Source organism: Dermochelys coriacea, chromosome 1, assembly GCF_009764565.3.
Source record: "Dermochelys coriacea isolate rDerCor1 chromosome 1, rDerCor1.pri.v4, whole genome shotgun sequence".
NCBI lineage: Eukaryota > Metazoa > Chordata > Testudines > Dermochelyidae > Dermochelys > Dermochelys coriacea.
In genome coordinates, this window is record NC_050068.2 from 318,179,301 (window position 1) to 318,206,492 (window position 27,192).

Consider the following 27,192-nt stretch of genomic DNA (forward strand, 5'->3'; position numbering starts at 1 on the left):
ATAACATCTCGGGAGGTGGACGGGATAAGGGCAGGGGCAGGGGTAGAGGTGAGAGTCTGGGCGGGGAGAGGGCTCTCAGTGATGCCGAGCGCAAGCTCTCTGGTGGATTTGGCAGCCACGGCATCAGGAGGTGGACTCTTCTGTAGGCCCTCTCCCGGGAAGGAGGTCGAATGCTCCTCACCAGCGAGGGTTGCCCCTGGTGGCTCACGTTCCAGCCGCGTGGCACTGGCTGTCGCCTCAACAGGCTCGGTGGCTCTCAGCGGGGTGCTCTCTGCAGCCGGGATGATGGAGCGGGGCTCCTCGGAGGTGGTAGCGGAAGCAACGGTTAGGGAGAGGCAACATGGGGAAAGGGGGGCTGGAGTGAGGTCGCCCAGATCGAGGCCCGCTGGCATAGGATCGTCCTCCCCCTCAGTGACCGGGGTCAAACCCAGGGCCTCGATCTCCTCGTATACGGGGAATATAGACGGGGAATTGTTTTCCGCTACCCCGGGATTCTCCCCGCCGGCACCTGACACAACGATTGCTTCGGGGCACACTGGGGTTTCAGATGGTGCCTCGGGGGTCTTGGAGGGGAGGGACTCCCGTGGAGGGGAGATACTGCCTTCCAGTGCTGCCACGTCTTCCCCAGCCGGCTCTGGTGGATGGAACACACCCGTGGGTAGAGCGGAAGGCTCGGCATCAGTGCCCCCCTTCCTGGTCTTCCGGGGGGCCTCCGCGTCAGATGGAAGAAGCGGAGCTCGAGCCTTCTGCTTGCCCCGCTTCCCCTGGACTAGGGCTCAGCCCTCCATGGCATCATCCAGGGGCTGGCTAGCAAGGGTTGTGTCAGGGGACAGAGGCGATGGCTCAGGAACTCGAGGGGGTAATGGTGGGGCAGCACAAGGGAGGGAAGATTCCCCTTGGGGCGGGCCCTCTCCCATGCCCGGCGGTGTCCCTGTCGCACCCTCCTCCACAGGCCCCGCCAGATTGCAAGCAGCGGGGTGGGGCTCTCCCGCTTGTCTGGGCATAGTTGGGGAGGTGCCCCTTGGGCCCGAGCGGGAGCAATGGTGGACTGGGAAGGAGGAGGGGTAGTTTCGGGTGCCGGGCAGCCAGGGGTGTTGGCGATGATGGGGCCGGTGCCCTGCCGGGGCTCGGGGGTCCCGGATGCCCCTCCTTGCCGGGCCAAGGGGCAGTCCCTCCGGACGTGCCCCATCGCCCGGCAGAGGTAGCACCGGGCCTCCCCCGTGGAATAATGCACCCGTAATGGGCCCCCTGGTAGGGGACTAGGAAGGATCCTTCCAGCGCCTCTCCGTCACGCGCCGCCGGCGGCAGTTGAAGCTGCACTTGCCGGTGGAACGAGAGGACGTGACGGAGGGCGGGGTCTTTGCAGCCCAACGGGAGAGGGCTGATGACAGAGATGGGTTTCCCCAAGGTAGAAAGGGCGGGTAACAGGGCAGCATTGGGGAGAAAGGGAGGGACGGAGGTCAGGACCAGGCAGATGCCCAGATCCTCTAGCGGCTCTAAGGGGACAAAGATGCCCCTACTGCCAGGCCCTTCTCCACCGCCTCCTTGGCGGCAGCCTCCGATGTTAAGAAGAAGACGACCTTGCCATACATTTTGGAGGCCGCCACAGTGGCCGTGGGCCCCACCACCCTCGCCAACGCCTGCACATAGGTCTCCACGTGGGCCGAGGTGGGCACCAGGAGGCAACAAACGCCATGCTTCCTGGTCATGGTGGGAAAGGGGCCCCGGCCGCTATAGATGGTAGTGGAGGCGGTGGGCGGGAGAGATGACGTAGCGGCAGGCAGGGGGGCTGCCGCCACCTGGGAGTACGCCTTGGGGGCCGGGGGAGGGACACCCGCAGAGCTGGTGGAGGGAACAGCGGGGAGGGATGCCCCAGCCGGCAGTGGGACCGGGGCATTGGGGGAAGCCCCTGCCATGGAGGGCCTGGTCTTCTTAGCAGGGCCCTTCCCTTTCTTCTTCCCCTGGCCCTTCCCGCCGGCTGGGGGGGCTCCCCCCGAATCTGAGGGGTGAGAGACGTGGCGGCAGTGGAGGTCACCCCAGTGCCCGTCGCTGCTGGTGCCCCAGCGGGGGCCTTGGCAGATGGTTCGGCAGTGGAGGTAGAAGCTTGCAGGGGTGACGGAGGGGTAGGCGGGGGAGGGGAAGCTCGGGCTGCTGGAGGGGTCCCACCCATCTCATCCCCCGCCATCATGAGTAAGGAGGAAAGGGGGGACACAAGAAGGAGGAGGGGAGAGGGGAAGCAGGTCGACCACTCCTCCCCGCTAGGCTGCAGGCAGGGGAGGAGGGTGCCAAAAGGGGTGGGCTGGACGGGGGGCAATCAGGGGTTAGGGTCAGTCACCGACACAAGTTGGAATTCCGGCTCCTCTTGGTGCACTAGGGGAGTGGGGGATACAACAACTTTGGGGGTGCAGTGCAGAGGGTTGCAACTAAAATGGAGAATTGCACAAGCGCATGGGAGGGGGCATGGGCAAACGGAGTGAGGGGCCAAGTTGTCTGGAGGTAGAACAGGGAAACCAAGGGGCTAGCTTTAGAGGCTGGGGCGGGGCAAACAAACAAAGGCTGCAGAAGGAAATGGGTGGGGCAGGCAAACAAACTGAAGCTAGTATGGGGGCTGGGACAAAAGGGGGGGTAAAGCTACAAGTGGCAAATGGGGCAGGTAGTAAAGGGCAAGCTGGGGAGGTAGACAGTCCGGGGGGGGCACGTGCACCCACTTGCGCTTGCACAAGTCTTTTTAAGCTGGCTGCTGCTTCTGGCCCAAAGGGTGGAAATAGGGCTGGCAAGCCAAGCAAGCAGCTGAGTCCAGAGGCAGGAGCTGAGGCAGATGGTATACAGCCAGTGGGGGTGGTGGAGGGGGCAGTGGTGGTGGTAGTAGTGGTGGGGGTTGGGGGGGACACACAGATGGATTGGGGGGCAGCTCCATGCCACACCCTCTGTGTCCTTGGAAACATAGTCAAGACCCCCCCACAAGAGCACAGTTTGAAAATTACTCAGTCTTAGGTCCCCTCCATGGTGGTCTGCAAAGTCTCTAGGTGCTCCCCCACTGTTAGATGGTCCTCTTCTTCTCCTGCTCGGGCTTCAGCAGCTCCAGCCAGCAGACTCTGCAGCAGCAGCAGCTCCAGGAACTCCAGGTGGTGGTCCAGGCAGGCAGAAAGGACCCCTCTCAGGTGGTGGTGATAGTGGTGGTGTCCACAACAGCAGTGGTTGGGGTCCCTCACTCCTTCTCTCTGGGGAGTGGGCTAGCAGCCCCCTCACTCCAGGGCTGCAGTTGTAGCAGTAGCACCACCTGAGAGTGAGGGGTCCAGCAACCAGGTAGCAGAGAACGGGGGGGTGTCCCAAGCAAATCCCTGTTACCAGGATAAGTGAAATGGCAGCTGCTCCAGGTCAGTTAAGACATCTGGGGTCAATTAAGAACTTTCCAGAAGGCAGGGAGAACACTAGGTTGATTGGGACACCTAAAGCCAATCAGGGGCTGGCTGAAACCAGTTAAAAGCCTCCCAGTTAGTCAGGTGGGTGGAGATGTCAGGAGTTGTGGGAGGAAGTTGTGCTGTTGGAGAGACTGAGCAGTACACACCATATTGATCACAAGGAAGGAGGCCCTGAGGTAAGGGTGAAGTGGAGCTTGAGGAAGTGGGGGCTGCTGTGGGGAAGTAGACCAGGGAATTGTATGTGTCATGTTTCTAAAAGGTCAGCTACCATAGCTGATACTATTAGGGTCCCTGGGCTGGAGCCCTGGAGTACAGGGCGGGCCTGGGCTCCCCCTGTGCCACCCCCCCCCCCTGTTTAATCACTGAGATTGGGAGATAACAGAGACTGTGCAAGGGAGGATAGCTTCTCCTCACCTCCCTTGCTGGCTTATGATGAAAATGGCTCAGTAGACTGTGATCCTTGTCTCTAGAGAAAGAAGGCTTACGTGGAGGGTCACAGTGAGCCTTTGAGGCTAGCGAAATCTGCCAGGAAACACGGGACCCACAGAGACAAGGACAGAGCCTTGTCACAATATGTAACCAGGGTACTACTTTGCCATATGGTTTTATTTCATGTTATGTTTGAGTTCATTAATACTATCAGTCTGATTTTCAGAGGTGCTGAGCCCCTACAGTTGCAGCTTTTTTAAAGGAAGTTGTTGGTCAGTCGTATTGAAGATCAACCGATGTCTGTAATATGATTTTGATGAAATGAAAAATGTCTAACTAAAATGTCATCACACATTAAACAAACAACCAAGAATAAATAAGAACCCTCCCTCCCCCCAACACTCATTATTTGTGCCCCACACACTGGGAAAGTTGTTTATCTTAAGTAAACTGACAAAATAGCTTATTGAATTCTTTGCACATATCCTACTATAAAATCAATCTTCTTTCTTTTTTTTTTTTTAAACAACCCAACAATCAGGCTGCACACTGTGTCTCTGTAACAATGAAATCTGGAGACTCAAAAGAAAGAATGAGGCAGGATTTTTAAACCTTTTTTCCACTTTCCTTAAGCCACCTTGTTGATTATTTCAGGCTAGATCTCTATTATTATCTAGCCAAGAGGAAAAAAGAAAAAATGCATTTTCTTTTGAACAACACTCTCCATGACCATTAATATCACTGCCTGCAGTTTTCTTTAGTAATTTAATTTTCTTCTGTTTACCTTATGTATGGAACAACAATTCCAGCCTGAAATATTAAAGTGATGTGACTCAGTCAGGCAAAGACCTTTGTTTTGTTTTGTTTTGTTTTGTTTTGTTATATACAGAGGTACAATAAGTGGATTTACTATTTGTGTTGCTTGTCATTTTTTTTTAAAGAAGGATGCACAATTTGTGGTTTAATAACTTGAATGCCTCAAAATGAATACTTGAAAAGTCTTGCATTGGTTTTCTTAGAGAAACACTAAAAAGGTCCTTTTAAGACAAAAATACTTGGAAATCCAAAATGTTAATAGTTCCATTTGGGGCTGACTTGATTACAATCTTGAGACTCTTTCTGAAATAGTCCAGTTTCAGTTTTCTTTCTTGATGTTCCATTTCAGTCTAGTTTGATATTGCTATATCTTTCTTTTGACACAATTCTGTTTCAATATTTTGATAAGGGGTAACTCTCTCTTTTTCCTCTCTCTCCCTCTATATGTATATGTGTGTGTGTATATAAAATGTCCGCATAGGGACAGAATCTATCCTATCTACCTGCATACCACTGCAGAGAGAACATTTTATCATGTCACTCTTCTTTTTAGTTTACAGTTTTTCCGTCTCCAGATAAAAATATTTTTCTATGCCCCAGTAGACAGTCTATAAACTTGTAACAAAATTTATCCATGAAGATAGGAGCAAATGAATGGAAGGGAAGAGCAGAAAAGCAAAGTACAAAGAAGCAGAGAAAGAACAAATGAAACCAACTTAATTTGACATTTCTTGACACATTTTCCAACAATGGTCTTAGCAACATGGTGCTGGCATTCACAGTGCAGCTAATTGCTTTCAGTGGACTATTTACTTACACATTATAACTCTGAAGCTTTTTGGCATTTTAACCTTTACTATTACATTCCTTTTCAATAACAAGACAAATACAAAAGAGATCCATAAAATCAGTAAAATATCCTGGAGCAAGAACCCTGAATTTTTACTCAAGTAAAAACAGAGCATGAAAAACAGTGCAACAGAACTCCCTCAGTTCCAAAAGTATTATAGGGGCCTGATTCTTTTCATGCTTAACCTTTTACACTGCGGGTAACTTTATTGATTTCAATGCATTGATTTACACTGGTGTAAGTAAATGAAAAATCAGGCTTCACATTTTCAAAACCAACCTCTAAGTTTGCATGCACAGTCAATTGCTGGCATACATGAACTAATTTTGACATCTAAATTTCTGACAGGATCTACAATTCTGTTAATTGTGCTCATAATTTTGCTCCCACAAGTTGCTGGGATTGAAAAATTAAAAGTTAGTTGAGACCTCTTAAAATTTGGCCCAAACATATTCTGTACAATTTACAAGGTGTGGTTATATATCTCTAGTTTTTTAGTTATTTTTGGTTTTGGCTTGGAAGTTGTTATTCTCAGCTATTTCTTTTCTTGGCAGTAAGCCAAAATTAGTTTTATACAGTCCTGAAGGTAATTAAAATATAGGTGAATGTCAAATGAAGCATTTGCAAAGCACTGTCATTTAAAAACAAGAAGAAGAGAAAATAGCATTTTAGTAGTGCTGTACATGGAAGCAGAGAGACAATGCACGTTGTCACAGATGTCACATTATGCATATTTTAAGTGACTAAAATTGGTCCTGTTGCCAAATCATCAGCTACAGCACATCAGTGACATAGCCTTATCTATAGCTGTGCGTTACTTTAACCAGTTATCCACCCCAAGGCGAGGGTTTACACCTATTTTAATCTGTGACCATTCAGCCCCCATGATCAACTGCTGTAGAGAGGTTATCAGTAGAAGAGGAACCCCATTTTGCACAACAGACAATACATAGTGCTTTTTCTATAATAATTTCTCTTACTGGTTAATCAAACACTACACACACTGGAAATCTGGTAATGGAGAGAGAGCCCAATACAGAAGACATAGTATTTGCATTTCTCATACCATGCCTTGCAGAAAAACCCTCAGTGTGAGTCCTCATGCTGGGTGTCACCCTTACCACCACCATAATCATCATCATCATCACCACCAGTAGTCATCATCCTGGCATCTTCTCCCACACAGAATGCAGGTATACAGCTTTTATAACAGGTTTCAGAGTAGCAGCCGTGTTAGTCTGTATTCGCAAAAAAGAAAAGGAGTACTTGTGGCACCTTAGAGACTAACAAATTTATTTGAGCATAAGCTTTTGTGAGCTACAGCTCACTTCATTGGATGCATTCGGTGGAAAATACAGTGGGGAGATTTATATACAAACACAGAGAACATGAAACAATGGGTTTTATCATACACACTGTAAGGAGAGGTTTCAGAGTAGCAGCCGTGTTAGTCTGTATTCGCAAAAAGAAAAGGAGTACTTGTGGCACCTTAGAGACTAACAAATTTATTAGAGCATAAGCTTTCGTGAGCTACAGCTCACTTCATCGTAAATTTGTTAGTCTCTAAGGTGCCACAAGTACTCCTTTTCTTTTTACTGTAAGGAGAGGTTTCAGAGTAGCAACCGTGTTACTCTGTATTCGCAAAAAAGAAAAGGAGTACTTGTGGCACCTTAGAGACTAACAAATTTATTTGAGCATAAGCTTTTGTGAGCTACAGCTCACTTCATTGGATGCATTCGGTGGAAAATACAGTGGGGAGATTTATATACAAACACAGAGAACATGAAACAATGGGTTTTATCATACACACTGTAAGGAGAGGTTTCAGAGTAGCAGCCGTGTTAGTCTATATTCGCAAAAAGAAAAGGAGTACTTGTGGCACCTTAGAGTCTAACAAATTTATTTGAGCATAAGCTTTCGTGAGCTACAGCTCACTTCATCGGATGCATCGGATACACTCTGTAAGGAGAGTGATCACTTAAGATGAGCTATTACCAGCAGGAAGGAGGGAGGGAAGGAGGAAAACCATTTGTGGTGTTAATCAAGGTGGGCCATTTCCAGCAGTTAACAAGAACGTCTGAGGAACGGTGGGGGGGTGAGGTGGGGGGAGAATTAACATGGGGAAATAGTTTTACTTTATGTAATGACTCATCCACTCCCAGTCTCTATTCAAGCCTAAGTTAATTGTATCCAGTTTGCAAATTAATTCCAATTCAGCAGTCTCTCCTTGGAGTCTGTTTTTGAAGTTTTTTTGTTGAAGGATAGCCATTCTCAGGTCTGTAATCGTATGACCGGAGAGACTGAAGTATTCTCTGACTGGTTTTTGAATGTTATAATTCTTGACGTCTGATTTTGTCCATTTATTCTTTTACGTAGAGACTGTCCAGTTTGACAAATGTAGATGGCAGAGGGGCATTGCTGGCATATGATGGCATATATCACATTGGTAGATGCGCAGGTGAATGAGCCTCTGATAGTGTGGCTGATGTGATTAGGCCCTATTATGGTGTCCCCTGAATAGATATATGGACAGAGTTGGCAACGGGCTTTGTTGCAAGGATAGGTTCCTGGGTTAGTGGTTCTGTTGTGTGGTTGCTGGTGAGTATTTGCTTCAAGTTAGGAGGCTGTCTGTAAGCAAGAACTGGCCTGTCTCCCAAGATCTGTGAGAGTGATGGGTCGTCCTTCAGGATAGGTTGTAGGTCCTTGATGATGCGTTGGAGAGGTTTTAGTTGGGGGCTGAAGGTGATGGCTAGTGGCGTTCTGTTGTTTTCTTTGTTGGGCCTGTCCTGTAGTAGGTGACTTCTGGGTACTCTTCTGGCTCTGTCAATCTGTTTCTTCACTTCAGCAGGTGGGTATTGTAGTTGTAGGAATGCATGATAGAGATCTTGTAGGTGTTTGTCTCTGTCTGAGGGGTTGGAGCAAATGCGGTTATATCGTAGAGCTTGGCTGTAGACATGTACCCATGGCAATGCCGCTGATTTGAAGGTATACATTGTCCCCAAATGTGAAATAGTTATGGGTGAGGACAAAGTCACAAAGTTCAGCCACCGGGTTAGCCGTGACATTATCGGGGATACTGTTCCTGATGGCTTGTAGTCCATCTTTGTGTGGAATGTTGGTGTAGAGGGCTTCTACATCCATAATGGCTAGGATGGTGTTTTTAGGAAGATCACCGATGGATTGTAGTTTCCTCAGGAAGTCCGTGGTGTCTCGAATATAGCTGGGAGTGCTGGTAGCCTAGGGCCTGAGGAAGGAGTCTACATAGCCAGACAATCCTGCTGTCAGGGTGCCAATGCCTGAGATGATTGTCCTTATCCATAACTATTTCACATTTGGGGACAATGTATACCTTCAAATCAGTGGCACTGCCATGGGTACCCACATGGCCCCACAGTATGCCAACATTTTATGGCTAACTTAGAACAACGCTTCCTGAGCTCTCGTCCCCTAATGCTCCTACTCTACTTTCGCTACATTGATGACATCTTTATCATCTGGACCCATGGAAAAGAAGCCCTTGAGGAATTCCACCATGATTTCAACAATTTCCATCCCACTATCTACCTCAGCCTGGACCAGTCCACACAAGGGATCCACTTCCTGGACACTACGGTGCTAATAAGCAATGGTCACATAAACACCACCCTATATCGGAAACCTACTGACCACTATTCCTACCTATATGCCTCTAGCTTTCATCCAGATCACACCACACGATCCATTGTCTACAGCCAAGCTCTGCGATATAACCGCATTTGCTCCAACCCCTCAGACAGAGACAAACACCTACAAGATCTCTATCATGCATTCCTACAACTACAATACCCACCTGCTGAAGTGAAGAAACAGATTGACAGAGCCAGAAGAGTACCCAGAAGTCACCTACTACAGGACAGGCCCAACAAAGAAAACAACAGAACGCCACTAGCCATCACCTTCAGCCTCCAACTAAAACCTCTCCAACGCATCATCAAGGATCTACAACCTATCCTGAAGGACAACCCATCACTCTCACAGATCTTGGGAGACAGGCCAGTTCTTGCTTACAGACAACCCCCTAACCTGAAGCAAATACTCACCAGCAACCACACACCACACAACAGAACCACTAACCCAGGAACCTATCCTTGCAACAAAGCCCGTTGCCAACTCTGTCCATATATCTATTCAGGGGACACCATCATAGGGCCTAATCACATCAGCCACACTATCAGAGGCTCGTTCACCTGAGCATCTACCAATGTGATATATGCCATCATGTGCCAGAAATGCCCCTTTGCCATCCACATTTGTCAGACTGGACAGTCTCTACGTAAAAGAATGAATGGACACAAATCAGACGTCAAGAATTATAACATTCAAAAACCAGTCGAAGAATACTTCAATCTCTCCGGTCATACGATTACAGACCTGAGAGTGGCTATCCTTCAACAAAAAAACTTCAAAAACAGACTCCAAGGAGAGACTGCTGAATTGGAATTAATTTGGAACTGGATACAATTAACTTAGGCTTGAATAGAGACTGGGAGTGGATGAGTCATTACATAAAGTAAAACTATTTCCCCATGTTAATTCTCCCCCCACCTCAACCCCCACTGTTCCTCAGACGTTCTTGTTAACTGCTGGAAATGGCCCACCTTGATTATCACCACAAATGGTTTTCCTCCTTCCCCCCCTCCTTCCTTCTGGTAATAGCTCATTTTAAGTGATCACTTTCCTTACAGAGTGCATCCGATGAAGTGAGCTGAAGCTCATGAAAGCTTATGCTCAAATAAATTTGTTAGTCTCTAAGGCGCCACAAGTATTCCTTTTCTTTTTGTGAATACAGACTAACACGGCTGCTACTCTGAAACCTCTCCTTACAGTGTGTATGATAAAACCCATTGTTTCATGTTCTCTGTTTGTATATAAATCTCCCCACTGTATTTTCCACCGAATGCATCCGATGAAGTGAACTGTAGCTCACGAAAGCTTATGCTCAAATAAATTTGTTAGTCTCTAAGGTGCCACAAGTACTCCTTTTCTTTTTAGCTGTTATAACATGTTATGCTGACACCCACTGGGGTTCCTACATATTTATGAAGCTTTTAACTCCTTTTCTTTATTTGAACTTCTACTCCCACTATATCTGGTTTGTCCTGTTTATCATAGGCTAACTCATTAGTTCCCCTGATACTTATTAACATTTATGTCACTTTATCACCATAGTAACACACGGTTACCTTAAGGAAGTCTCTAACATTTCATCCTGACTACCAACGGTCATCTTGTAGTGCCTACTGATCTCTCGTAGACTTCATTATTCAAATTCAGCAGTTATTTTCAAAACATAAGCATATAACAAACATAGACAAAACTCACTTGTGCTAATTCATCTTTATAATATAGCTACTTTATCCTAAATCCTAAAGCCTAATTTGGCTAAGCTAAATATTTTACAAGCCTGGGGATTGTAGGCTCTGTTTCAACATTAATTAATTCTGATCTCTCATATCTGTATCCCTGACACCTTTTATCCTTGGCTACAATAAGTAATCTTAATATGAATGGTTTCAGAGTAGCAGCCGTGTTAGTCTGTATCCTCAAAAAGAACGAGGAGTACTTGTGGCACCTTAGATATTAACAAATTTATTAGAGCATAAGTATTTGTGGGCTACAGATCACTTCATGGGATGCATAGAATGGAACATATAGTAAGAAGATATATATATATAGATATATATATATATAGATAGATAGATAGATAGATAGATAGATATCTATATCTATCTATCTATCTATCTATCTATCTATCTATCTATCTATGTATATACAGAGATGTTGGATGTTTCCATACAATCTGTAAGAGTCTAATTAGCTAAGATGAGCTATTATCGGCAGGAGAAAAAAACTTTTGTAGTGACAATCAAGATGTCCCATTTAGACAGTTGACAAGAAGGTGTGAGGATACTTAATTTAGGGAAATAGATTATACATATTGAATCAGGTCACTTCATCGGACGCATTTTTTTCCAATGAATGCATCCGATGAAGTGAGCTGTAGCTCACGAAAGCTTATGCTCAATAAATGTGTTAGTCTCTAAGGGGCCACAAGTACTCCTTTTCTTTTTGCGAATACAGATTAACATGGCTGCTACTCTGAAACCTGAATATGGTTGTGATTTTTGCTGTAAGGTATCATTTATCATAAATACAAGTTTGCATAGGTGACAAGATAGACCAGAGTACCCAACGAGACTATTTGTGACTCCAGGGTTAGGCTGTTGTTGTGCCTAAACTATGCTTTTATACACGTGATACTTGGTTGGTGAAATCTAAGTACAGAATTCATAATCAGCTTTTTAGCAGTCTGCCTTAGAGGCTGGTACTCACATACACTTGAGCTTCTCTAGACAGCTTGACACCTGTTTCAGAGGGCAACTGGGAGGAGTGGGGAAAGCAGCCTTTGCTGTATACCAACTTCCCTTTTGATGCAAGTGGTCGGGGGATGGGAGGAGACTTGTTTTGACTGATAGTTCTGTATAATTTTTCATTATGTATTTTCATTGGTGACCACCAAATACTCTTGCACAATTTCTTTCATTAAATTAATCTTCATGCTAGGAAAAACCTTTCATTTTCATCCACAGTTTCCAGGTTATCTTCTCATAGCAGCCTTAGTCCATCTCTATGGGGCCAGCTGTTCCAGTCCTTCTTCTCCATTCCAGTCTTTCCTGAAGCAGTTCCTCAGAAACTACATGGATAATCAAACCTTTTTGTATAACATCCACCCACCTAGTTTTGGGTCTTCCAAATGTTCTCTTCTCTTACCCCCTACTTCTAAATTTAATACCTTGTGTTCTGTATATTCTTCTGATCTCCTTTTTACATGGCCAAACAATCTAAGCTTATAGTGCCTCAGCTTTTCTATAATTGGTACCATCTTCTTTCCAAATGTAAAAAGAGTCAGGATGAGCTCTACCCTGACATCTGGTGGCAAGTCATGGTGGGTTGTGGAAAAGAACTTTAGGGGCTGATCTCATTTGCATAGGCACACCCATCTTGCCTAGATGATCACTTTGGCTGCTGTAGGAGCCTCAGTTTCTCTGTCATTGGGGCAGGAATAAACTGTTATTATCCTGATTATGTGACTCAAGGACAGTGGAACTGTACTTGGCCTTTTGTTATGATGGAGGGACTCACTATCAACTAAGCAGCACTCGCTAGGCAAGGGTCATGGGTTCCAAAACCCAGGGAGAGAGGCTGGGGACAGGTATTAATGCCTGGTAGTATAGGCCCCCGATGAGGGTCTTACATACCAATTGCACCGTCTCTCTCCACTGTGGAATTATCAGAGCTAGTTTTGATTCCAATAGGAGTTTAGTTACAGGCTGCTCAGCTGAAATCACTTTGGGCCAATGGTGCTCCAGCACTGAGGTTCCCCTACTACAAGCTGAAATCACTGAGCGTTGTGTTAAGTAGTGGGGGAGGGCATGAAGCTATATTGCGGAGCAGTTTGCAGGACAGCTGGAGCAACTCATGGGACAGCTGGTGGAGTGGAGCAGTTTGCAAGATGGCTGGAGCGGCTCATGAGATGCTTGGTGGAGTGGAGCTGCTGCCAAAGCAGAGCGATTCGTGGAATGGCTGGTGGAGCAAAGCAGAGCCAAGCCCCACGGAGAGGTGGGGCAATTGGCTTTGGACCATGTAAGATGCCCCTTTAAACCCCCCCCCCATTTCCACCCAAGGTAAAACTCTGCAGATAAACTTTTGAACTCTGGGGCTGCACTGACCAGGGGCAGAGACTTTTGGGTTGTTGGCTCAAGAACCAAAGGCCCAATTTGCTTGGGGTGGGTTTTTGTTCATGGGTTGTGTGATGAACCCTGTTGGTGGTGTTTTCCCAACATAATGCCACATTGTTTCTCTCTGTTATTAAAAGGCTTTTGTGACACTCGGACTCTGTGCTTGCAAGAAGTGAAGTATTACCTCTTAGATGCACCCAGCTGGGGGTGGTATTTGTCCCAGGTCACTGGGTGGGGGCTCGAGCCGGTTTTGCATTGTGTTATTGGAATGGAACCCCTAGATACTGAACCCGGCCCTTGTTGCTGCTAACTCTGACGGGCAGAAGGGTTACACAAACATAGTCCATCCTTGTAACTCCAAGCATCCATTTTAACATTTTAATTTCCACTGTATTTAAGATCTGCTTCTACTCTTCCTCAGTGCCCAGCATTCAGAGGCATACAAGAGTAAAGGCCTAATGACTGTATTGTAGACCTCACTTTTCAATATGGTCTATCATTCCAGATATCCTGTCTCAAATATCTATGCTCACATCTCTCCATTTAGTCCACACCTTTCCTTTTCTGCTTGTAAGTTTGTCGTTGAGTTCACCATTACCCTGTACTACTGAACCTAAGTTAGGTACCTGAACTTCTGTACTGTTGGTAGTGGCTACCCCTCTCTTCCCCGCCCCGCCCAAGACTTGCCATCTTGTTGTCTTCCTGCACAGTATCATCGAATATACAGACCATATACTTTGTTTTATTTCTGCTTATGTTCATGCCATTTTTTTCAAGTGTGCAAGTACATCTCTCTAAATCTTCTTCCATTTCCTCTTTGCTCTCCTCTGCAAGCATTATATCATCTGAAAAAAACATGCACCAGAGCACCACTCTCTGGATATTTTCTGTAAGTGCATCAAGAACGAACATGAGCAAAAACGGGACTTAGTGCTGAATCTTGGTGTACTCTGACTCTTATCAAAAACTATTCAGTTTCTCCATATGGCCTTCTAACTGTAATGACACCTTTCATATTTAACTTCCCTCAGGCCCTGATAATTCCCTGGCTGCTGAATTAATTGTGTATGCTTGAATGGGAAAGTTAGTTTGTTCACTTCTTTAAACTCCCCCAAAGCAATTCTTAACCTCCTATCAAACATATTTGCATTTTAATTGTGCATCTTGTTGTTCTACTCTTGTCATTCAAAAATGCTAGAAAGGGGTTCTGGGAAGCTAACAGGTGTTTCTGATTCTGTAACTAGCCATGATTTGTAAACCATGCTTTCCATTTGAATGTGTGTGACAAATATATAGCTCTTCAGTATTATGGACTATGGTCTATCAAGAATATCTGACAGTACCCAGAGATTTGTGCATGGAGTTGGTCTGTCCAGAGACCTGTGACTCAGGTTATGCCACCACTGTGGTGCCATACTTCCTGCCCTGTATGATCCAGAGAGAGTTCCATGAGTCTGGAACCAAGGAGTTCAGGAGGAGATGAGAAGTGTTGAGAGAAGCAGGGCCATGAGGAATGCTCAGAATCATCCCTGGCAACCAACAGTGAATGCATCAAAAAGTTAATCCTACCTTCAACTTTATTACATTTTGTGTGGTGCCCTCTCTGCACTGTTAAACCTTCCATTTGGGGGCTTCTAAAGTAGTTGCAGGAATAGCCAGCCATAGCAGTATGCTTCATTCAGAGCTAGTGTGATAGCTCAGGGCCTCCAGGAGGATATACCTATGCCTTCAATGGATCCTCCTGATTGATGCTGCAGTGAATCCTCCATAGCCACATAGTCCTCTGAGGGACACGTGGTGCTTGGGACTGCCTGGTCATTCCATGTGAGGAGACTGCCCCTCCCTGACATAATAATTTGGCCAAACCCAGAAAAGGGAACATTATGTAGTTTCTCTCCCTTCATGCCTTCTTCCTGCAGGCTTTCCCAGTCTGGTTAAGTGAGATCTATTAGACTACAGAATAGCTTTTGAGCTAAAAGGAACTCCCTAGACTAAACAAAGCAAAAGAAAATATACTGTAGGGTACACTCCTGTATTGACAAGGAGTTAGACTAAATCAGTGGTTCTCCAGCTCTTTCTTTCTGTGACCACTGAGTAAGAGAGAGTCTCATATGGATTTCTGTCCTCCCGCCCCTTTGTGTAATGCTCAAAAGTTTCCATTATGTGGGTCACCAGGAATAGCTCTAGAGATCAGTAGTCATCTTCAGACCAGAAAACTTGATCCAAAGCTCACTGAAGTCCACAGACTTCAATAAGCTTTGGATCAGGCTCTTAGTTTGGGATCCTTAAAATTATGTGATCTAATAGTTCTTTTCCCCCTCCAGGAAAAGAAAACGAGGACTTGTGGCACCTTAGAGACCAACAAATTTATTTGAGCATAAGCTTTCGTGAGCTACAGCTCTGAATGCATCTGATGAAGTGAGCTGTAGCTTATGAAAGCTTATGCTCAAATAAATTAATCTCTAAGGTGCCACAAGTCCTCCTTTTTCTTTTTTGCGGATACAGACTAACACGGCTGCTACTCTGAAACCTTTCCCCCTCCAGTGTCTGATTCAATGAAGAGTTGGCCTGAAACCACAAGCCTCCATTTCTGATGACTAAAATACCTGATTTCAAGTATATGGCCAGATCTTCAACTGATGTAAACTGGTGTAAAGCATCTATGCTGATTTCCATATACTAGCTATGGATGTGACTCCAAGTTTTAGGAGGATTTCATTAGAAGATAAAGGGACAATAATGTGTACTTCATACATAAATATATATGAAGTCCTCCTAAAACTTGGAGTCACATATATTACTGCAGGTAAAATTATATATAATATATAAATGTTACCTGCAGTAATATACATAGATCTTATATTTGGAAACCCTCATTGTTCCTGTTCTAGAAAGAAATCCTATGAACCTTCCAAGATCAAAACTTAGCATTTCAATAAGAATTTATATCGAGATGCTCTTAGGCAGCCATGTCCATATTCTAAGCTGCAATTTTTATACTAACTTGTTATTTTGAAAAATGTTCTGAGCCATTGGTTTCCCTTCAAGAATTGTTAAAGATCAATAACTCCAGTGGATGATCTATTTTATTACTTTTAAAGACATTTCTTTTGAAAAGTGCTGTTTTAGTTTCAGGCCTTGCATACTTTTCTGGTGCTATTTCCCCCCTTTTTAGGAGAAACAACATACATTTGATTGCATTGTATCATTAACCATCAGTAACATTAAAATGGCTTCTAACATTTGGACCATATGAGTCATAACTTTTTTCATCATAAATTTGTACAGTTAAGTCTCTTTGTCATGGCTATGGGTGTTTGCTTAGGTTTTATCACTGTGGATATTTTATACATTTCAAGTGCCCAGCCTTACATTTATATTCATGCAATCCTCCATTGATGACCAGACTATTCAAAGCTTGTTTCCTCATCTATAAAATGGGGATGTTACACTTTTTTCACTAACCTTTTTCAGTCTAGTCTATATAGATTATAAATCCTTCAGGGTAGGTAGTTGGGATCATCTCTCTCTCTCTCTCTCTATTTCAATGGGCCCCTCATCTCAGATGGGGCATCGAGGTTCTACAAAGTAAGTAAAATCCATTCATTCATGTCTGAACATTGGTGACATCATGGTAGAATTTTTGGAAACTTTCTCAATTCATTGCTAGCTTCAAACATTCAGCAGTTGACCTCCCAGTAATTTGCCGCATACCATCTATCCATCTCCTTTCTGTTCATCTGCTGTTATGCTGACCCACCACCATTCCTTCCATATTAACTTTTTATCAAGGTCATTTTTGTTGCCACACCTGATGTGAGGAAAATAAGTATGAGCTTGCTGATTTCTAACCGCGGGGGTCTGCTTTGCTCCAATAATATTTGTAACATAAGCATTCGTCTTTTCCATCCGGCTGATGCACAAGAGTCTTTTCCAGCACCACATCTCAAAGGCTTCACCTCCCCCCCCCACAGCCCCCCATAAGCAGCATTAATTTTCCTGGATTCACACCATAAGTCACTATGGAAAAAATAAGTTTTTCGCCAATCGACCCTTCATACATATTGAAATGCAAGTTTTTCCAAACTTTAGTAAGAGAGGCTTAGCAAGCCATTCCTATTTTTTTCTGTTTCTTTAGAATAGCCTCCTTGTTTGGATATGTATGGTTCCAGAGAACTGAATCAATCTACTGCCTCTCTAACGTATTGTTAATTGTGGTGATCACATGATGTTAATCATGACATCGTGAATAAATTTTGTTTTTGCCTCTCTCTGGGGTAGTCCATATTCCTCACTAATTGTTTAACAGACTCTAACATTCATTGCATCCATGATTGTAGCAAAGAGTGTTGTGTCTGCAGCGAATCTGAGGTTGGTTTTAGAGGTGTGCATCAATCGAAATCCCAGCTCCATCCACTTTGTCAAAACCTTCCAGGGCTTGTCTCATAAGAAATTCTGTGGTGGTGGTGGTGGTGGTGGTGGTGGTGGTGGTGGTGGTGGTGATGATGATGATATCAAATGCAGGTGGAGAGATTATTGTGTCAATCTGTGTGCTTCATAAGAGCCACTTATAATACAGTATGACAGAAAGGACAGTTTGGATCCTGAGCCATCAGTCCCGAAAGAGAAAGTCGTGTGTGCTATTGTGAAAACAAAGCTGGGGAAAGCACAAGTACTATCAGAATTATTGAAAGTGACTGGTGACCAAGGTATTGCTCTTATGTGGAAAATTTGTGACAATGTATGGATAACGAGAAATTGACCAGATGCTTGGACAAAGGGAATCTTTCTGCCCTTAGTAAAGTAAGGAGACATAACAGAGTGTAATAACAATTGTATTATCTCCCCGATATTGCACAGGAGCAAATTTTGATTATATAATCAAGGATCACATGAAGCAAATGATAGAAGCTAAACTACCACCCCAACAAGCTGGTTGCAGAGAGGGCTGAGGCATATGTGATCAAATTGCAAACGTCCATCACAGCATTGAAAAATGTAGGTAGTATAATCACCCACTGATCATATGTTTCATTTACTACTCAAAAATGTTTCATAGGACATGACATGACCATCTTTGTAGGATATTGGAGGACACGTGGATTCTAAAGCATCTCATTGAACTCATTGCTAGTCTCTACTGTCAAGAACAGACCACAGTGTGAACAGCAGCCAGGGCTGGCCCACAACATTTTGGCACCTCAGGCGGGGAGCTCAAATGATGCCACCAAGTCCTCTCACTTGGGCCAGAACTTTGAAAGGTCTCAATTCTGCTTTCTTCCTGTTCTACTCCTCTCATAGCACTGCTCTGCTACCTACCCCAATAAAGGAGACCTAACAACATAAAATGCCTTGTTCAAAAATTTTAAGTAACACTTAACTTTCAAATGCCTGAACAGCAAATGTAACTTTTCTTGCCTGCATAGTAAACACTGGCATTGTTATCTATTTGAATAATCAAAGTGGTGCTTTTTGTGCCTTCTTGGTTGCAAAGATTTGAACTACTTCCTGAAGGTCCACAGTCTGGGCCAGCTCATGCTCTATTGAGATGGTTGCAAGGCCGACCAGCCTCTCCTGTGTCATTGTGGAGTGTAGATGTGTTTTTATGAATTTCAGCTTGGAGAAGCTGCGTTCTCCACTGGCAATTATTACAGGAAGCATTAGAAGTATCTGCAGAGCAACAAAAGCATTTGGAAAGAGGGTGGTCATCTTATATTCTGGAACAGCCTTGGGAGTTGATCCTGCTAAAATGTATCTTGAAAGGGCTTTCAGTTCATCACCTAAATTACTTGCATCAATATCGTGCATGTCATCATGTGTCAACATTGTCTCTAGTGCCCTGCATTGCTCGTGTAGGAATAGTGAGGAGTTTTGGAATATCATACAACATCCCAAATATACTGCTATGTTCCTTGAGCTGCATGAAATGTTCTTCAACTGACTGTATTGCACAATCTAGCACCTGGTTAAAGAATTCAACTTTGAATTGTTGTTTGGGGTCTCTTATGGGATTATCCTGTGCCTCATAATCAAAATGTCTTCTTCTTCGGTGACTCTTGTATTTTTGAATGGGTGGGAAAATAGCTTCAGAGTGAAGTTCCTCTGCCAGCTTCTGTGCACTCTTCAGAATGTTTTGAAATCCCTCATCTGACCAGTAAGACTGTAGGTATGACTTTGCTTTGTCCAGTTGTTCCATTGCTACCAGGTATATCAAGGTCAACACCTTGGAGTCTCTTGCTTACAACATTTATTTCAAGCAGTATGTCATGCCACAACACTAAGCCACACAGATATTTGAAGTTATGTATATTTCTGGTGATTCCATTTCCCTCTGCCACTGTTCTCCCATGAACAGTTCCTGTCATAGCAATCTTCTCTTGATGCTGTTCATCTATGGTGGCCTTTAACCTTAGTCTCATCTCAAGCTCTTTCCACCTATGGAATGCTCTCTGGTGATTTTGCTGACATCTCATGGCATGCCAGATTTCTAGCCAGATTTTTCCAGTCCTTTGTTCCTCTAGAACCCAGTGTGACTGGAACATTAGACTGGAAGAGTTTGCAACAAAAATGGTATGCAGCATTCTGGGTTTTTTGAGTACAGAAGCCATGGCCTCTCTACTTTGTCACCATTGGGGATTTCACGCCAGTAATGTATTGAATGGAAACTTCTATTTTCATTGTCTTTGGGCAACATGAAGTTTTTCATTTGCTGTGGGCCATGCAGTACAAGGAAGTCACTCAGGCTACTTCTCAAGTGGGTCCACAGTCCTGGATCATCTAGACTTAAGGAACCAAACTCAGCAGCAGCTGTTTCTTGTGCCTCCACCACACTCTTCTCTCATTTACACTTTTCTTCAGGAATGTGCATGGTTACATCCATTTGAGATGGAGATATGAATGCTGAAGTAGCTGCCAGGTCACCTGCACTCTGACTAACTGGAAGATCAGGCATCTCCTCACCACTCACATCCTCACTGGGGCTGGAAGGCTCACCATGAACATTTGTGTCTATGTATCTCAGGAGAGTCCATTCCTGCTTAGATAGAAAAGCTTCCTTTGCTTGCTTTCTTTTTCTGAATGCTGTCCCAGAGGGGCTTTTTCTTCTTTCACTCATGACTGCTGTTCTGTGGCAGCTAGAGTGGCTCTCAACACTCAATTGAAGGGGACAAATAAGCAGGCTGGTAGCAGGGCCTGAGTGAGGGAAGATATCAGTGTCTTAAGAGCCTAACTGGCTCCTACTACTTCAGTTGACTGCCTGTTCTCCTCAAGTGGGTTCAGGGAAGCAGCAGGAAACAGGAAGCTCCCTGAGAAGCTGGTGTTAATCAGTCCAGGCTCCTGAGGGTGTTAGAGAGGTACATAAGAGGCTTCTCCTCCTCTCTCTCCCTGCAGATCTGCTGCTTTCTGTTATTCCCTCTCACCTTTTCTCCTGCCTCCCTATTATGTCTCTAGTGCCCTCCTACTTCCTTCAGCACAGCACTCCACTATCTCTGTGCATCTAGAGTAGAGAGAATACATATGCACCAGCAGCAGACACAATTTTCTACACTCTGGGTCCTAGTGGCGCCCCCCACAGTCTGTCACCTGAGGCGGCTGCCTCAGTTTGCCTCCTGGTAAGGCCAGCTCTGTCAGCAGCAGGCAACAGTGAGTGGTTTTCAACTGGGTAGGATCTTAGACTCGGGTGCATTCTGTCCCCAAACCTGTTCATCATGTACACAGGTGCTACTACAACAGAAAAAATAACAAATAATAACTAAATAACAGGAATACATTTTTTGATTAAATTTAGACCTTTTGCTGGTGGACTTTCTGCAATTACAATTACTAATTAGTTTCCTGATCAAAATTATTCCAAAAATCATTTTTATTAATATAACTTAACTAGGGATTGTCTGAAAACTATTCCCAGTCAGTTAATTATCTGATATTCAAATTTTGCTGTTTGAATTTTGTGATTGGTTACCTAAGTCACGTTATATTACTTCTGTTGATTTTAACCTTTATTAACTGCTACTGTTTCCAGCCAAATGTACTTGGAACATATTTCATTTCATTATGAAACAAATCTCTACTATGGCCCCTAAACACACTGTTCATCAACATCCAGCAAACAAAGTTTCAGTCAAACAGATGATCACAAACTGCAAATAAACCTAGCGGAATGAATAGGCCAAACTGAAACTCAGTTTCTAATTTGGAATTTGGTTTGCAAATAGCTTTTTACCTTACTTAACTAGCTGATAGTATTTCAAATAAACTCCAGACTTCAGTATATAGAAGAGTTATGACAAACACTCATTTTCCTGAACAATTACCTCATTTCTTTTTTGGTTTGTCTGACCTACATCCTAATACAAGTACACTCCTTGTCACATAATGATAACTGGTGTAGAATACATTTAAGATTCTAGATGTCCACAGATAGTGATATTTGAAATTTTGTTGCATATACTGGTAATGCTGTTAAAAGAATGGGTATAACCTGTTTCATGGCCGGAGGTTAAAAGAGGCATAAAAATCATAGCTTTTTACTGTCTGTGTCCATGTGCAATTCAGCTGGATTTATTTCTGTTCTGTGTTCAAGGGCAGTATATTAGATATTTTGTTGAACTTGAAAAGACCAAAGACCAAACAATCAATAAAGACTGATTAATAGAAGTGACAGCAATCTAGAGAAAGATAATCCTCTGAAATCCTTTTAGTCTTTTAAGATATATGGAAACAGCTCTGCAAGCAAAATCCTGATCCTTCACCCTTTTGTTCTCTATCCCTTTGTAGAATGTCACTGCATTAGTGAGTTCATGGTTTTCACTACTTGATCATTTCAAATTGCTGTCTTAAGTTTTATCATTATCTGTCACAGCTGCAGCTTTAAGAAATAAAAACTAAATATAGCATATGTAGATGTAGTGAAGGACATGTTTAAGTAATGCTATAACCCTTTTCTTGTTAATCTTTTCAAAATTGAGAGGTAATGAGTTATAGTAACTAGAAACTAAAACTGGGAGGGGGGATATACTGGATTGAAATTCTGTTTGAGCCACTGATTCACTTTTCAAACTTGGGAAAGTCACCTGGCCCTGGCCTCCTTGTCTCTGAATCAACCAAGCTGAAAAAAAAATCCCTTGAAACTGCACTGAAAACCAGGTGCTGAATATGAAATGAATACACTAGGTAAGTGTATTTAAAAACAATCCCGAGTTCCCTACAATAGTTGTGTCTGATTTAATTGTTTTATAGAAATTTTATAATGTTAAACCAAACATGAATGATGCACTGTGGGAAGGGAGAAAAGGGACATCTTTTTTTCTTTCCATCAATTTCCAAACATCTTGAAATGTAGAGAACTAAACTCATTTGTCTAGAGGTGTAAAGACTTGCATTTAATGTTCAACCTTGCTGACATGCATCGCTTGCTAGTTGCTGAAATCCACTCATGTACTTTTCTGTTTACCAAAAGTAGAGGTTTGTTTGTATTCATGCAGAGATGGAGAGAGAGAAGGACAGAGCCCAGTTGGTTTGCCTAGTTCCATGTGATCATCACATAGAGTGACTGGATTTTTTAATCTAAAGAATGATTTTCTGCTAACTCATAAAAGTGTTTTTTGCACAATGCAAAGCAGGCCATTTCTTAATTATGCGCCCAGGGAGTGAAAAAATTCAAGAGAGGACTAAGCCTTTCAAGGAAGGGCATTTTTATTTTTGACCTCTAGCATGTAAAGTGTTTTTTAAAAAAGAGAGATTGCATTATTTACTGGAGCTACAGGGCATCAATAACTTATGCATCAACAAATGATTCAAGTTTTGATCATCTATTTCCTTTGGTTTAGCAAAACTTTTCATCTGCCTTTGCCCTGTAATGGCAAAGGAGTGGTTTTGGAATAGCAAATTTGGAATGTCTATTGATGCCAAGTGAATTATCCCTGCTTTTCTCTGTCCTCTAGTAGCGTCAGAGCACTTTCAATATATGTGCCACTTTCTCAAAGCTAATGATATCTCACTGTTAATATTTCTATCTCTCTCTTCTTGGGAGTTGGTAGTGTATACTAACTAGAGAGATTAATTACCACAAGAGCAAATAGTGGTTTGGTCTTGCTACAGTCAGGATAGTAAGTTAGTCATAGTATGGGCTGCTTTATCTATTGTCTCATTATTCTTGTTTTACTTTTGTACGAAGCGCAAAAATGAAAATAAATGGAGTTGAGCTGCTGCAAGAGAAGATGTGGATATGTTGACAGTCAGACGCTGTCTGCTGTCAACACATCCACACTATTTTCAAAAGCTTGCCCAGGCATAAGTAGTCTGTTGCATGGTCCAAATTATTCTAATTTATTATTGATATTATTATAGCACATAGCCCCAATCATGGGCCGGGAGTCCATTGCGCTAGGTGCTGTAAAACACAGAACTAAACGAGGCATGGCATATTTTCAGAAAAGCTTTGTTAGTCACACTTAAGTTCCCAGTTGGAGGCTGACCAATCCTGAACGTTGTGACCATAGTGTGATGAAGGAGCTTGAACTCTCAATTGGGATTTTCAAAAGCTGTCAGAGGCCCCCAAGTGCTAAACCAGATGCTGCTGATTTAGCCATTTAGGGACATGACTCATATTGGATATATTTTTTGGAAAGATATGTTCTAGTTCAAACTGGAATTAGTTCAGGGAAGTCCTCTGGCCTGTTATTCAGGAAGTCAGACTAGATTATCATAATCATTCCTTCTGGACTTAGAATCTATGAATCAATCACTCAGCAGGCACAGATTAAACTACTCAAGCTACTGAGCTAGTCAGTTTATGGTACATGCTTGCTCAGCAAGCTATCATGCATCTCTGTGAGGAGCTAAGCATAGCAGCACACAGAAACCACACCCTCTTAGAGTGTGTCAGGGTTGCCACAGCCCTGGATATGTTTGTCACCATGCACTTTAAAATCTTTGACATCACTGGCATTGCAGCCTCCCACTAATTAGAAGACTTCCTCAGTGCCATAAGGAGGAGGGCTACACAGTAAATAAATGTTTCTCATATACAGTTGGAGACTATGCAGGGATTCTATAAGTTGCCTCTTTCACAGTGGCTCCGTGGGCTCCCAGGGTAGACTAAATTGCTTCCAGGAATAGGGGCTGTGTATAAATTATATAATATTTTTGTAATTTTTTTTCAAGACCCACCCATTGCTTTGTAATGCTGAAACAAATGCCTGTCATGCTCTGTCACTCCAAACTAAGGATCAGCCCAATGCTCTATGAATAGCCCCATACGTTAGGAAGAACACTTACTCACTGAATACAAAGAATATATGAGACCATCCACTGCAGTTCATGGTGGTTGTGTCCTGATTACCCAATCCAGTCATGTCCTCGATATTCAGTGAAAACCCTCCTTTCTTGGACTGTTTGAGAATGGAGCTGGCAAATCCAATTTCATTCTGGGTGAGTAAGAAAAGCAAATTCTTGTGTGCAGACACAAGAATGCAGGCAAATTCTTGTGTGCAGTGCACACACACACAAGACCAATCACAGGCATTATAGTGATAATTCATTCTAATATTTGGTCTCCTTTCTTCACTGGTTCCTATCCCCTCTACAGAGGCCTCAAACAAATGCACAGCTTTGATCTCACAATGCCCATTGGCCCACCAGAAGGGTCATAGTGAGGGCATTTGGCCCTCTCCAAATGAGATTCAGACTGGTAGCACATTACAATATGCACCCAAAAGGATCACAATATATTACACCACACTGAGACATGGAATACTCTGGCTGAAGGAGGCAGATGTAAGTGAATTCATGAACTCATCAGGTAATGAGGCAGGGGTTTGAGAGAGCCTGTAGTAGCAGAACTGGGAACCATGTTCAGTATTCCGGTGGTATGAATCCCAGGGCCATCGGGGACAAGCTGATTGATGATGATTTTGCTGGTGAGCAGTGAAAACAGATAGAATGAAATACGTCACATCCTTGTGTGTAAGGTGCAGAATGTGCCATTATTCTTTCTTATCGGTGTGCTGTCTGTGGAAAAAACAAAAGGAGTCAATCTGACTGTGATATTTCAATGTGCTCATAAGGAAAAGGAAAGACAGAGGATGGTGGTTGTCCATACAGCTTATTACTTATCTTTTCTGTTCCTGTGGTATTGTCATGTGAACCCCTAGTGCCTAATCCAAAGTCTGGGATGGCCCCCACTTCAGATCCTGGGTCTTTACCGTGCAGTGGTGAAGATAGAGGTTGTCACAGAAACAGCTGCTTTCTGGGCTACTGGGTACTATGGTGCTGAATATTCATACTAGTTGATGGAAGGTAACTTTAGCATTCTGTGACAGTCTATATCCCTATGTTCATCTTTTTTTTTTTTTTTTTACAAAACTATAATGGATTTTGCATAAACTATGCCTTGTGAGGTATCATTTGAAAACTTGTAATTTGATAGTCATTATTGTCGTGATAAAATGTGTGTGGCAACACTGTATGTAAAGTTATAAGATTGTACTGTATAATATTACTGAGGCATATTCCAAGTCTGCAAAAACAGCCACATACCAGTTCCTCAGAAACAAAACGCAAACTGACACTCAGCCAGATATCAACAAAATCAGATGGACTCTCACCTGGTTAAGCGGCCATTCTTTGGCATGCATAAGGATGTGAGTGATAAATTTATACCTTGGCAAAGAAATAGCTGAAAATTCCTGTCCCACTGACTTTTTGTCTTCTGAACCCCAGCTGAAGATGATTCTCAAAGAGGAGGAAAGATATGAAAATGGGGAACAAATGATCTCTCCCTTCATCTCCACTCACAGCATCAATAACTCTTGAAGTACAAAGGAAGCATCATTAGATTGGGGAGGGATCCTGGCTGAAAGATTCAGCCAGAAAGACTGTTTGAACCTGTGGTGAGAGAGACCCCTTTTGCTTTAAATTCCCTTAACTTGTTAAGTGAGGTATTAGTTGTTTTCTTACCTTTTATTTCTTTGTAACCAATCCTGACTTTTATGTCTCATTACTTGTAATCACTTAAAATATATCTTTCTGTAGTTAATAAACTTGTTTTATTGTTTTATGCAAACCGGTTTGTTTGGATTCAGTGTTTGGGGAAACTCCATTTGAGATAACAAGATCTGTGCATATCATTTTCTATTAGTGAAATGACAGACTTTATATAAGCTTGTATTGTCCAGCAGGGTGCTGGGCAGTACAAGGCACACATTTCTGCAGGGAAATCTGGGACTGGGAGTTTGCTGGTGTTACTTTGCAGTGTAATTCATGGGTGGCTGGATATAGCACTCATGCAATATAGCTGGGAGTGATTTACATGCTGAAGGCTGTGTGTGGACAGACCAGGAGTGGTTGCTCTCACAGAGAAGCAGAGTACAAGGCACCCCAGATTGGAGAATTGAGAGGACACAGCTGTTCAACAGTCCAGATTGTATCCTGGGGAACATCACACATACACCTTCTCTTGCTGCAAGCTGAAGATAAACTATCTATTTCATTATCTGTAAAATTAGAACTGCCAAATCCATCCTCAAAGTTCAAATGAGAAGAATACTTATGGATGGTCTCATAGAGGGGCAAAGGGGAAGAAGAAGATAAAGAAATTCAACACTAATCACACTAAAAAAAAGGCATCTTTTGAGGATTGATTGAATGAATGGGACTTAGCTGGGACTTTTGCCTGAATTAGGACTTCTGGGTCAGACTACATGTACAATGAGAGAATCAAATGCTGATTTAAATTTCACTTATGCCATTAATTTCACTGGAGTTTTCTTGATTTACATGAGTGTAAGTGATAGAGAATCAGGCTCTCAGTATGTAAGACAGATTGTTCCCTAGCATGCTCTCATAAAACTGTGCTATGATTGAAACAGGAGACGTCTTTGGCATTTGCAGGCTTATT